Below are 15,488 nucleotides of genomic sequence, written 5' to 3'. Positions count from 1 at the left end.
ATTGTGTTTTGATTTCAACACCTGTATAAACTATATATATTTGTTGGAAACAAATCTACCGCCATAAAAATGACGAGCTATGTTTGTCATTTCAGACTAGTAATTGGTGAACTTTTGCAGGTAATTCTCATAATTGAAAAATCAGTGTAAAAGTCATGTGATTTTACAAGATAATCAATTATTTTTAGGTTTTGATCATAAAAAAACTAAAGGAAAACCATTCCAAAAAGCAAAACAGATTAAAAAAAAATGTTTTCGCTAAGACAATTACTAATAATTATAAAGTTTATTAATATCTTTTATGATGGAAGCTGAATATGGTGAACATTTTAACACATTGAGCGAATTGAAAAATTGAGAGAAATAATTTGGCATCCTGTTTTCCTATGAACGGGTATTGTGATAAATATTTGTAGCATAAATGCTTATTTTATGTCGTGTACTGGTCCTGTAACACTCGACATTTGTTAAATTACTATTTGTTTTCATTAGTAAAACATTGATATTTATGAGAGATTAAATATTAGTTGGAGAATTTTAGTGATTAATTCGCTGAAAAAACTTAAACATTTTTATTTTCCTACAGAAAATCATAATTATCACTATATCATTTGCAGGTATCTATATGTTTCATTTTTTGCGTTTTTGCGAAAAATAAAATCACCAAAAAAGAATGGTTAGAAATTTATAATAATATATAAGTTTAGAAATGATATTAAATACGTGCAGCAATAAATTTAAATTGATGCACAAAAAAGGCATTATCGAACAATGAAGTGTTTCAATATGTGTGTATCTTTTTATCATGACTTAAACCATGATAATTTTTCACGTTCACCAAATTATTACAAAACAAAAAAGAAATATTAAAAACTTAATACATGTAATAGTACATCTATTGGTGACGAACAAATCGCCTCAACACGTTTATGAACAAGTTGTAGATTTATAACGTATTACACAAATACTTCTTGCTTGAAGTCATTTACTTCAGACTAAAAATTAAATCGTGTATCACAGGATCAGACAACCTGTCTCGATGAAATGGTTGCATTGGTTACATTAATGGAAACAGAGTCGAATACCTCAATTCAGTTGATAAAATTTGATAAAGTAATAGCAGTATTAAATATAAAACTGTCTTTGAAATGATTCATTTAAACTCATTCTTTGAAAACACAGGAAAGTAAGTGTGTTTCATGCATCTTTTATAGTTTTCAACCAAATTGATATTCGTAAATCAATCTGTTAAATTATTAAAGAGTTCGATAAATTTTACATCTTTACAATCATCTACTTTTCTGTCTCATTTTATTTACAACTAAATGACTTTCATTTAAACAAAACATACAATTCTATAAAAGAACGTAAAACAATATTATTACTAAATATAACAACATATCACAAAATAATTATTCATGGATGTTGTTACTTAATCTGATAATTCATAAATTTATATAGCAGACAAATATTCTGGAACAAAATAAAACTATGCATCATATTAATGAACATACTAAATCATTTTAAATTTCAGCAACTTTTTTTTTACAAACAATACTTTATATTATGATTCAATTATCATTTTTCTTGTTTGCTTTTATAAATATTTCAGAAACTTATGTGAATGTAGCCATAATAGACCAAAGCATACAAGGTAGTCAACTTTATTTAGTTATACTCAACAATATGATGTTGTTAGAATCATATAGTTCTAGTCTGTTACAATAAATCACCATTCCATTTTCCTATTTTCCTTTTTGAGAGTTTTATTTTATTATAAAATTATTGCTTATTTTATGTCGAAATGTGGTGCTCGTTTTACTCAAATATTGAGTGACATTTGTGTCAGGCTGAATGGTCTTTTGAGATTTTACTTGTGACTCTGTTTCCGTCTAGAAGTTAATAAAAATGATTATTTTGTTTTGCTAGCTTTTTGTTTTAATTTCCCAGGAAAAAACTGTTGCAAATTGTTCGGAACAGGTTAGAAATATGGAAAGTTAGGTATATTTACTGCAAACAATTATTTCACCAATAAATTAGAAAACAATTTAAAATCTTAAATGCACAAAACCCCACTTACATTACAACTGAGACTACTGGTATTTCGTAAAATCATTGTTTGTATTTACTCAACATGAAATTACTTAATTATATCCAATGTGCTGTCTTTTTTTCGACAAGTTATATTAAAATCGGACATATTTTACAGCCATGAGTAAAAAAAAGTCAAAAAAGGAAGATAATCTAAAAAAGTATTGGATATTAGCAGTCATTTCACAGTTCACATTTAAATGATTAAACGACATTATTTTCATAGATATACGAGCATATAAGTTCATTTGTATCAAAACAGGGGGAGGTTAACCCTTACCTAGTCTATCAATTTAGTTTTTCAAAACCTAATTCTAAAGTATAATTCTCTTGGAATTATAATGCCATGCAACAGTAGCAAATTTGATTTCTAGCAACATAAACAGACATGCTTAAAGTAATTTTAGTCCTTAATTAAATAACCCATCTACAATGTTAAACTTGTATCACGTTAGAAGGAACAACAGATACATGATCGTTGACAACCGAGGAAACTGTTACATTTTGTAGGTTATGTTTGCATATTTAATTTAGACAAATGCTTCCCGATTCAAGTCAAACTACTAAGTTAAGTATTATATTAGACATGCACACAATTAGTCAAAAGATTCAAGGAATACACAGTTAACTCTTATATCAAAGTGAAGAAAGTAATTCAGTGTAATAGAAGTTGATATATTAATATAATTATTATTTAACGTTAAGAGTAGTTTATAAGCATTATAGCAGGAAGAAATGTAAATGTTGACTATAAATTATGTGCAATATTAATTTATATTAACGGTCTTCCAGTAAAGCTTTTTAACATGACGATAAAATTGGTATAAAATTTGATCTTGATCTGAATTAAAAATGTAAACTTTCAGACGATTCTCGCTCCCTGTTGTTTCTTTCACAATAATAACTTATATTGTTAAATTGATGCTTTGAAAGCTTTTTGACCACAAAAGGGTCCTTAAATACATTTTCTAAGATGTTGTTTTGATCGCAGATGCTTGCAAGTACATGCTTATTTACATGTTTATTTACTTTTTTTGTTTCTTGTTTTGAAATATCTAACTTATTTTCTGCTATGTCAGTGTGCGTTAGATTAAAAGAAAACAGATTTACACGTACATAATATTCAAGATATCACTTACCTTGAAGAACATATTACAAGAATTTCGATTGTATGCAGTTAAAGTAAACAAATAATTTATAAATTTATGTAATAATTCATACATCCAGTTATTTATTTAGATTTTCTATCTTTGTAGAATTATTTTATGATTATAGTATGACTTGTCTAGACTAATATTTGTTTTTAAAAATGTATACTCTCATATGATAAAATTCAAGTACTTTATTGTTCTGCTTAAGCCGGTGCTAGAGGGAGGGTCCGGACGGTAACATGCACTTTTCAGTACCGTTCATAAACAGAATCAATCAAATTGAGCCTGCAAAAGTTTTCAATTTTATCGTGTCGGGCTCTCTTTAGGGATTCTGTTTTTCTCTATTGTTTTATGCCATTAAACGCATGGATAAACATGTTTTGTTTTCAAAATTCTTACATCCTTTCAAATGACAGGTTTTTTCATTTGAATGTATGGATAAACATTATTTGTTTTTAAAATTCTTACATGCTTTCAAATGACAGATTTCTAATTTGATAAATATTCACCTAAGAATATATTTAGTAATGTGCTCAAAGTTTCATTCGTTTTGGTTACGTAAGCATGTTGATTGGTAATAATTGTTTTAAGGAATTTCAAACTTTTATCTGTCATAAAAGGAATCACCTGCCTTTGTGAATGTGATCATATGCAAGGATAAACGTAATTCGGACATATCATTTACTAATTAGATATTGTGTGAAAGTTTGTTTCGTATTGTTTTCGTAAGCAAGTGGATAGGTGATAATTGGAAACTTTTATTTATCATAAAGGCATCAGCTGTCGGTGTTAAATCTCTTAGGTATCTTAATGTGCTTAGAAAAATCCATAGCAAAATAGTTAAGCTGATACTTTATTAAACTGTTTAAAGACCGCTCGAGTATGACAAATTGTAGCAAAGTATGTGTATTCTTTTAAAATGTCAATATTTAGAGCGTACATAATTGCAACTTAGCTGCTTAAATTTTAAACAAACTTTCGTTTTGTTTGTTCTCTATAACTCTCCTCATTCTGAATGAGATACCAATTATTCATCAAGTGCATGTTGTGTCTTGGCAGAGAAAGTCCTGATAAAGAATGTTTTTTTCCTGGCAAATATATCACGTCTTTAAAACCTCTAATATAACCTTTCAAACCTATTGTCTGCGAAACTGATAGATGGTGTTTTTAAAACATTGACTACAAATAGAGTTGCAAAAAAGAATCAAGCACTTAATGGAGATTTAAATCGTACTTGTATATACCATGACATATGAGCAATTGTCAAAACAAAGGTGCAAACAGTTCATACAGTTTATGAATGTAACTGGTTGTTAGGATAGTATTAAAAGGGACAAAATGTATTTTCTACTATGTTTTTAATGATATTTATAGATTGCCTATGACAAGTGATGTCTCAGATAATTTTAACATCTTTATTTACAGATACAATATCCTGATACAAGTGACTAACATCATAGTTGAGTACAATATTATAGGGTTATCATACATTGTTGGGGACATTTATGAGTATAATACTGAATTCTTTTGAGCGAGTACAAAGCTGCCAAACCTATATTGAACAAGCCTCTAGCCGAAGCTTTTTTACAGCTGTGTAAGAGTCCTATAAAATCAGTATTATTCTTAACAATGTATAATGACTTTGTTTTTGACACAACTACTTTTGGCATTTTTACTGTGTAAGTGAACATACAATGAGGAATCAACTTTTGGTTAATTAGCTCCATCTTTTGATGCCTTCTGGTGCACTGATACTTGTGTTTCATGAACGTTTGCCTGCTTTGTAAATATTTTAATTTTATATTTTAGAAAACAAGAGTCGGTCTCTTTGATTTTGTTCCAACAAGTCCACGAAAATAAAATTGTGAGAAATATTCGCAATGGGGATTCATTGTACATTATATAAAGTTACATAATTCATTATACTCCTAGATAATCCTCCTGTATGCCCCCTTCTGGACATCCTTATCCCGGTTAATGTTTAAGATCAACCAATAATTCAATCTCATTGAAAACATCCTAGGAGATGTTTTGTGTCGATTGTTATAGGCGTGTTAAATATATAACCATTTAAGATATCACCCTAGTAGTAAGCTATAATGAAATGTAATACAACAAGCAAATTTTATAATAGTGGTAAGGGGTATTATTGAAATTATGTATGTCATTTGAGAAGACTCCACTGAGATTTTTATAAAATGACGGGACCAGAATACTTTTTTCGAGATTTATGTACTTATTGATGTGGGTCTTGATTGATAAGGTGCGTACAAATTTTCAGATCATTCTCTCACCCCGAATTTCAGATTTGCATCTAATAAGACTCTCAATGTATGTGCGTTTGGTTAATATTATAATCTTAAGCTATAATGTATCGATATATTTGTACTGTTTTGATTGAATGCAATAAAGTATTTACGTTACAAGAAATATTTATAAAAGCAATTAAAACATATACCACCAGTAAATATTACAATATCAAATGTTCAATAATGATTATTTTACATGTAATAACTCTGATTATACTACTCCTTTTGTACTACAGATAAATATCTATAGCTGTGTTATCTGTATAATTTACCACTGGAGATTGAGTATTACCTTGCAGACATTATTTCATTAAATCTGTACCTTATTTATAGACCCTTTCATTTAAGCGATAACAGTCAGTGAAGAGTTACTTCCCTTACCGGATGTGACGTAAATGGGGGATAAAACTATGCATGCCGCATAGAAAGTTAGCTTATTGAAAATTTAAATGCGAAAAAACTGATCGTTTAATTATGATTATAACATGAAAAAATTTACGAATGCATACATAAATTCAATATCAAGACAATAGCAAAAATACAAAAGCAAAGATTGAGATTTATTCTCGCTACCACGGATTTATAAATATATACGGAGTGAAACAGCGAAATTTCAAAGTGAATATATTTATTAGATCTAGGTTTTCTCAAATGCCAGGATAAAAAGCTAGTAACTAAATCAAATTTTAATATTTTATAAACACCCATACACACTGAAATTGCCTATTATAAATTTAAATGGCCATTTTCTAGTTTTCTGCGTTATTTTCTGTCATTTAGAAAATTCCGGCGTATTTGTGACAAAACCTGAAAAAAAGATTGCCAATGTATTTTAATGATTGTTTTTCAAGCTTTAATAGAACAATAACAGAATGTATTATGTCAATACTTACTGATTCTTTTTCATTATGCTGTATAAAAAAATATTTCAAAGAACCAGTGAAGGATATAATTTTACAAATATTCCGGAAAGAACGAAAACCATGTGGCATTGACTTTTATAATTTTAGATTCGCAACAGACGATAATAAGATAATTTTGATATTAAAAATCTATTCTTTAAAAACCTTTTCCCAGTTACTTATTTTTATAGATAAATAGATGTGTATACATATATAAGCGCCACTAGGCCGTATCATATTAATTAACAGGGCACATACATGTATGTTAATTGTATATACAAGCGGCACTTGGCTGTGATATCATAAATCACCAGGGTGCATTTTTTAGAGTTATAACATTACATCAGATTACGTCACTTTTGTTAGTTGTCAAAATATTTATGGTCCGAATTTTGTTATGGATCATCGTAGGGACTTTATTGGTCATGCCTTACTCGATCCAGAGTCCTACCAACTGGCAAGTCAAAAATACGTAAAATTATAATTCAGTTAATAACGAATTTCTGTGAACGTGTTTCACAACTTGTTTTTTGTTTTTTTGTTTTTGTGATTTTTTAAATATTTGATAAGCAGAGTATGAATTAAAAAGTATCCAGTTGAAAATATTACTTTACCAGCTTAAATATATTGGTGTGATGTACGATTTTTTGAGAGTGCATTTTTTGCCGACACAAATAGTATACAGTCGTGTACATTCAAAAGAATTTTTACTTTTTATGCCTTTACATTTTCTTTTGAAATTACATAAATTTATATTGTTTTCTTTTCTTAGTCTTAGTCTTAAATCATTTTTTTTCATGATTTTAATCACGGATTTATAAATCCGTGTTTTAATAAACCAATATCTTGCAATTAATTATTACGCAGCCGTTTTTCGAAACTACAGAATCCTTACATTTTTGAAACTCAAAATATCTTTTTGGTATTGTATATTAGCAGAGACATAGATACATTATCTATATCACTGGTATTAGCAAGTTAGTACGATTTAACTGCCTGGTAAAATTTTCATTATTAAGAATCTAACTAAATGGTAATCATGATCAGTTACCCAGGAATATGGTCTACTATTAAAACAAATCGTTAACCATATTATATAGTAAACATATTTATACATTTCACCATCCTTTTTATGTAATATCTTATACAATTACACAAAATTTAGGCAATTTCAATCTGCCAATCTTAAAAGAGAAAGGATTAAGATCTTTATATCCCTCTATTATTGCACTTAATCGTATCGGCATTGTCCACCGTATCCCCCAATGACGTCATCCAAGGGCGACAACTTGAATACGGTCTTAAATGAAAGGGTCTATAAAGCTCTATAAAAAAGTATTCTTTACCATTGAGTAGTAGTTTTTGACCATTAAAGTTGCCACTTATGTCTATTAGTCATACAATAGTAATACAGTTTGTGTGATTATCGATAGGAAATATCTTTTGTCCTGCCATTTATACAGTAAATCTGTTTCCGTTCGGTACAAAAACTGACGGAACTGTCTAAGTACTTGCAATTAAGTTTGCAATTATAACAGTAAAAGAGAAATGTACAGCCTTTATATGAAACAAAAGTATAATTGTTGTACATTTGACATTTTACTTCCGGTAGTTACAGTCTTGGACAGGATATAAAACTTTCTTGATTTGATGGTGTTTCTGCGTGGCAAATTTAGAAGACGTGAACGAAAACATTTTATTTTATATGCTATAATGTAACATATTATTGAAACAAAAATGTGAAAAGTATCGTTACTTTTTTGTCAAATACTATAAGGTCACCAGTATTTTATTAACACTTGTCAAAAAGTATCATTGTGGGTTTTGTTATTTAAAAACTTAAAAGTCAAGCATTGTCCCCCTTGACCTTGAAGTTAAATCAAATAAATTGCCAATCACATATGTCATATTTATATTTTGTTTCAGTAATTCACTTAAAAAACTGTAAAACAGATACATAATTCGGAGGCCTTTTGATACGAATTCTCATATTTCTGATGTTTAATCTTATATTGTTGATGCAACCCTTTTTTACTTGGAGTTGAATAAGATATTTATTTGGCATTGTACTAACATACAATATTATAATGTTCAATGTTCAGCTTTATTTTTATCTTTTTTTATTTCTCAATATATAACAATTTTTCATGCAGATTATCTGTATAAAATCTTGGGTGAAATGTATAATAAATCCTGCAACTTTCTATGTGTCAAGAAGCTATAAACGCTTAGGCTGATAATTTGCAAGCTATGTCATTGGAAGAAATAATTGGCAGGTTATTTCTTATAATTTTATTTAATTGAACAATTGAAACCCATTTAATTTTATAGAAATGGCCATAAAGATATCCTGTCATCGTAAGAATTGCCGGAACTGAAAGTTTACTAGTTTTAAGCATTTATTTTAAGTGGAACGCATAATATAACGATATATTCAGACGCCAAGTGCAAAATATTGCACACGACAAGCCATACATTTAAGACAGTTTTTATGATAATCTTCGTTTTTACATTAAAAGTACTTTTATCTTTTTTAATAGAGTAATAGTTTAAAACACTTATCATTAGAGATTTGATGGTGACGAAAGATGGTTGCTTTTATTTAAATCTTTTAATAATTTGGAAGCAAGACCTTTTACAAAATTAAACTTAAAGAACACATGAAGAATTTCACTGACTTGTATAATTCTAACATCATCATGAAGCAGACTATACTTATAAAAGGCGCGAACCAATAATAATGCAAAATCACTATAAAGCACTGTGCATGACAATATAGAGAGTAGTTTACAAATTAAATAATACATTCCAGGGAGTTGTCTAGTATTACTTACAACTGATGACAGGGAGCCATAATGAAAGTGACAAATGTTGAATTTAAACGTTTACTATTATAAATAAGGTTATATATACAAAAATATGTAAACAATCAGCAACACACGGTTTAACAAAGTTTGCGGACACTCTTTAAAATTCTATATTGTCAAGTCTGAAAGGGATCAATTGACAGAATATACACAAGTTATAACTTTTTTCTTACATTTTCAATATTTAACAAACTGGTGTTATGTTACAATAGAATATTTGTCAATCATGACTTGAAAGATTTTGCACAAGTCTAAATATTTTAATCCCTAGATATTGCTTTAATGAAAGTAATTAAAACAAAATATAGTTACAGATGTAATTATTCTAGACTTGAAGGACTTAAAATGCAGATCCTTTGAGGGCAATCAAAATAAGAAAAACTGAATGTCACAGAATCTGTTTAAACAAGTTTGTTCAGAAGAAACTTTGAAAAGTGCAACATTTCTCACGCTCGTCAGCAACTTCTAAAGTAGCAGAAAGAGTGGAACATGTAGTTAATTATACAATATATAAAATAGAGGTTATTAAGCGGGTGTAATCCAATACATGAATATATTGGGCGAACAGAAAAAAATACTATGCGAGCTGCACGGGTATATGATAAATGGCTTTATTACACTCCTGTGCCGAGGTTTATGTGATAAATGAAATAAAGACGAGCTAAGAAAGCTTAAATTCATCTTTGTTAACCTGCATTCTCTAAAAATCGCCAATATCTTCTCGGGTTATTAAAATAGGATAATAGATAGGCGATTTTCAAATTTGTCTGTATTTTGGGTTGATTTTAGCAACGTTATTTTGAATAATTACATGTGCGTTCAAAATTCGCAGGATTTGACTTCGGATTGTTGGTTTTTAAATAATTCATTTTAGGTAGATCGTGTAGGCTTATAAATACACTCCCAAGTCCGTTCCTGGAAACATCCAGTACGGAGCAAATATTGCTCATAGAAACAGGGGATTGCCTCTGACGTGACTTGAACTATTCTTAGATAACTAACTAGTCAGACGCGTTAACCATGCGGTCACTGATTTTCTTACTAAATGCGGAAAATACTTTAACAAATAGAATTAAGTAAAATTCAACTAAGAAAGTTATATAGTGAAAACTCACTAAAGTGAACGTTATAATAGAAAATTATATCTATTTCACACAGAGAACGATTTGTTGTGATTTTAGTTATGTTTTTTTACTTCTGTGATTTTAACAAATGCTATAGAAGGTTTCCTTTTTCAAAAATTTTTCGTTACAGTGAATCCAAAGTTGTGTTTTTGTCAAGGGATTCTTTGAAAATTAAATTTGTCTGAGTTAATAAATTTTCTTATGCCTTTATCGGAAATAATTAGATACCATAGAGATTTGGAGTAGATAATTGTTATTTGCTTTCGTCTTATTCTGTCTTTGTACTTTGTTATGATAGCTTTTATCATTTTATGTCTTTGATAAAAAGTGTTGAAACAAAAATAATTCCAAATGGTTCTTTGTAATTTGATAAAAAGAATTATCTTTGTTTATACTGTATAAACAACGGGACTGATTTCCCACAACGTAATGTATCCTCAGTCATTTGTATTGGACCCTAAAAACAACCAATACTTACCCAAAATCCTTTTCAAATGATTTTAAATATTTTATAAAACACCATTTTTATATATCAAAGCTAGTTCGACAGTTTCTTTATAGAACAAGTCAGCAAAAATATCTAAAAGTTCTAAAACACAACATTGATGGGTATCGTTAGGACTTATATGTGATATACGATATTTTTTTCTTAAAAAAAAAAACGATTCGAATCCGCAGCAATGAAGAAAGTCAAATACAATTTTAGTCTCCTTCCACTCGACCATGTGAACAACATTAATCACATTTACTGAAGGAGTTTTTTACTCCTACACTCGTCAGATTAATTTAATTTATGACACAGTAAATTACTTAGCTGTTAAAAAAGGCGGTGTTTTTTCGTTAATAACTGTACCTTAGGATTATTATAAGATTCAGAAAATGTAGCGGTAACAAAAGGAAGTAAGATTTCAGTTTTGAAGATGAAAATTATAGTAATTACACCCTGAGTTTTGTCAAAAATTGAACAATTATTGGTGAATTATTTCATGTCGAAAATATAAGAGTGTACAAATACGAATGCATCTTTTTTTTTTTTTTTTTTTTTTTTTTGATGCGTTTATTTAAGGTCGCCGCCGGAGAGTCCATATGGGCGACCGTACACTCAAGTCGGGTCATCCTAGAGCGTCCCGCCGAGATTTTTCGTTGATTTTTTTCCAGCTTTATTGGTGAGGGAAGACCCAAGGTGCCCCACTGGGCATTATTTCAGGCACGAGCGGGCACCTGGGTAGAACCACCGACCTAAGCCAGCTGGATGGCTTCCTCACATGATATATTTAGACCCGAGTGAGGATCGAACCTACAGTGGTGAGGGACCTGTGATCTCAAGTCAACGACTTTAACCACTCGGCCACGGAGGCCCCATGAATGCATCTTGAACTTCATATTGTTTAATATTGCGAAAAACAAAAGGAAATGAAGGTTATCGGATAGCTTGATAATGATACCATATTAACAAAGTTTTCCTCAGATGCCCATCTATGCTACATGCATTATTTCAAGAACAATCGGGCACCATATTTTCTTAAATAAAATGAACTGTTTCGCCACGAATATGTATTTCGTATTATTATTTTTTTTTTTTTTTTTTTTTTTTTTTGGTGTTTTTATTGTTTGCCTTGACAAATTCGCAGTATCAGATTTAAAATAAGTTGTATATAAAAAGAGTTTTAAGTATTTTTGAATAATTATAAAATGTCGTTGAAAGAACAGTAACGGTGATTGGCTAACGTAAAATGGGTACTGAACGCACTGCTGATTTGATCATAAAAAGTTTCGAACCACCTTAATAACATATCCTAAGAAAAACAAATACAATCGATAAGGAACTGTTGAAGTCCGCCAAGTACCAGTTTTTATTACCGTAAACTAACATGACTTTGGTCTTCGTTAATCATATAAATTTACAAGTTGGAAAAAAACAGTTTTGGAAAAATAAAACAGAATCTTTTAAGCAGAGTTTTTCCCATAATAAAGATCTCTTCAAAATTTTCATTTTCTATAAGGAAACAGATCTGCTCCAGGAAAAGGAAATAATTTGACACTCTGAACAAATATTAAAATGTTGAAAAAAAATAGAAAAATAATGGAAAATCTCCTATTTTGTGTGACTTAGCAGGACGATATACAAAATAAACTGTTTTAATTCAATTCATAGGTGTATGCCGGAAATATCTCGTATTGCATATTGCATCTTTAACCTTTTTAAAATTGTTTCAATCCAGGGATTGGGAATTTCACACTTTAAGGGAAATTTTGGCCTTACTTTTTAAATGTTCTTTTTGGACCGTCTTTTAATGTGGATATCAGGCCTAAAACCTCTGAACTCTTTCAAAATTTCCATTTTGTCCATTAGTTCCGGCCCGACCGTTTTCTTGTTTAGAGCACAGACTTTCTTTAACTTGGAGACAATACGCCGCTTTTCATGGAATGGCACGGAAAGTGCCACATTGAAGGTTTCATGATAACCGCCGTATGAACACTTCTGCGAATGTTTCTAAATTAGAAAATTCACTTTTTTCATTTTTAAATGTTGAATTCTGCTTAAGCCGATTCTAGGGGGCTCGGACGGTAGTTTGCACTTGACAGTACCGTTCATGAACAGGCTCAATCAAACCGAACTTGTAATATTTACAATTTTGCCTTTTTTTGGAATTTCTTTAGGGATTGCTTTTTGCGATACTTTTTCTGTATTTGAATTCTCAGTCTTTATCTATAAATCGGTTTGATCCACCACTTCCGGTACTGTAAATTCCTGTCAGCCAGACGTAGTCTACCTTTCCTATAATTAAAGTGTAAAGTAAGACAGTAATTCAAGAAAGCAAGGAAATCCTTAAAGTATACATGTATATCCAATTTCTAAAATGATATGGTTTTAATTTAATTAACTATCGTGTGACATATATCTGTCGAGAAAGGTTTTCTTTCTTTACTATTTATTGCAACAGGATGTTATTTAAACTTATTTCCATGTCTAGCGTTTCTGTGAAAATTAGATTTGTCGCAATTAATTTCTTTTGTTACTGATTTCTCTGAGATGTTATTTAAATAGCAAGGAGATTTACAGAGACAGAGTAAACATGTTCTTGTTTCCATAGGTAATATGGACTCTGATACCGATAGTTTCTTTTCAAAATATTTAATTTCTGTTTTCTAAAATATTGAAGAAAAGGTAAGACATTAAAATGAATCTCAAACTTCATCGAAGTAACCGTTTCCCGTTTTATCTTAAAAAATGGACTTGCTTGTCTTGAACCTGATCTTTATACTTCACTGGTAGCACTGGTAGTTTCTTTAGCCGCTAGCAACAGTCTAAGAATTGTTTTCTTACGATTTGAATATAATGTACTTCATTTGCATAAAATATTGCAATGTTTATTATTACTAACCTGGATGAAAGAAAGTTTGTTAATAATAGTTTTTTGATGGGCAGGTTACGTCAAAATGAGTCATGAACTTATGAAAGCCATAAAATAAAAAACATAGTTTCAAAAAGTGAAAACACGATAGTACAAAGAGTGTCTCGTTTATTGCGATATAAAGAGTACCTGGTCATCGACATTATTTGTTATATGAAAATATAACCACACTTAAACCAAACGATCTTACATATTTCCGGTATTTTCTTTTCTTCTCGGAAACGAATCTACTGTCATTAGGTAAAATAATGTCATGGTATTAATTCAATCCATAGTGTTAGTTATTGTTCCGGGATAATATTTATATTTGTCTCATTCTCCTGCAGATGTGAAAATTGAATTAGTCTTAGTCAATTTTTTTTTAATTTCCTCAGACACGTTAAAATTTTAGTTATCGCGGATATTTGAACACGAAACTGTCATTTTTATCATGAATGCAATGCTGTTTTCTTTTGTCTTTGTAAGTCAGATCGTAAATGTAAATAAATGTTTATACTAGGCAAAATACGGTTTGTCAAATTCCTTTCTAAGTAAAGTTTGTGTTACAAATTTGAAATAAAAAATAGCAGTATTACCAAAATTATCAGTTACAAACCAAACCAAAACAAAAACCAACACTTGCAAACATTTAAATAACATTTCATCATACATAGCAATATCAATTGTTCCGAATTTGCCATTTATGATGTTCATAATTTAAAATAAAAACATCATCATCATCATTAACAAATTTATCAAAAACTTATATCAATTCTATCAAATTCAAAGTGATGTAGCAATAAGAGTAAAACAGAGTTTGGAATTCTAAAAAAACCTTCCCTTGTTTTTCCTAAGTTGCAGCTGTACAGTTTTAATAAACTTTCATAAACTTCAATGAATTTGTATTTGCCATGTTTACTTCAATTCATGAGAAAGTTCCAGAAATAATTTGTGTCGTAAATTCCACCATAACGTCTTAATTGACGTCAATTTCTATGTCGTAATAAAGTGAAAATACGAAATGAACTAAGTTGTTTCCGATGTTTCTTTTCTTGTCGGAAATGATTATAATGTAATTAGCAATAGCGTTATTTTCTTTCAGTGGAATGACTTATTGTTTCCATATTTGATATTCAGACAAATGCCACCAATACTTTTTTCAGAACTTTATGATTTATTGCTTAAGGATAATATTGTAAATTTTCTTAATTGTCTATTGTATCTGTGAAGACTAATGTTTTGCTATGGTTAACCCAAGCTGGCCTTAATACTTTATTATCGTGAATATAGAAGAAAATTACAATGTCTTGATGTCCGTTGCTATTGTGGGCTTACAGACTAACAACGTCATTTTTCTCGTGTATTTCTCCTATGAAGTGGTTTTCAAAGACAAAAATGTTTATAATACAATTTACAATTTCGTTTGATTTTTTTGTGTATTTTTGAAATTTTAAGTAAATAACGTATAATGAATACTTCTAAATCACAATAATAAAGTAAATTTATTTCATCAATTTATTTATCCAGTCAATGAAATAGTTTAAGTTTATAAAATATGTGTGATATCCAGACAAAATGAAACATTTAGTACTTCAACATTGCAAAATAAAAAAAATATATATATATTTGAACACCGGGACGGTTTCTGG

Source organism: Ruditapes philippinarum, unplaced genomic scaffold (genome assembly GCF_026571515.1).
Source record: "Ruditapes philippinarum isolate M1 unplaced genomic scaffold, ASM2657151v2 ctg3913_1_1_1_1, whole genome shotgun sequence".
NCBI lineage: Eukaryota > Metazoa > Mollusca > Bivalvia > Venerida > Veneridae > Ruditapes > Ruditapes philippinarum.
The sequence above is the reverse complement of the archived record's forward strand: the minus strand, read 5'-3'. Positions refer to the sequence as shown.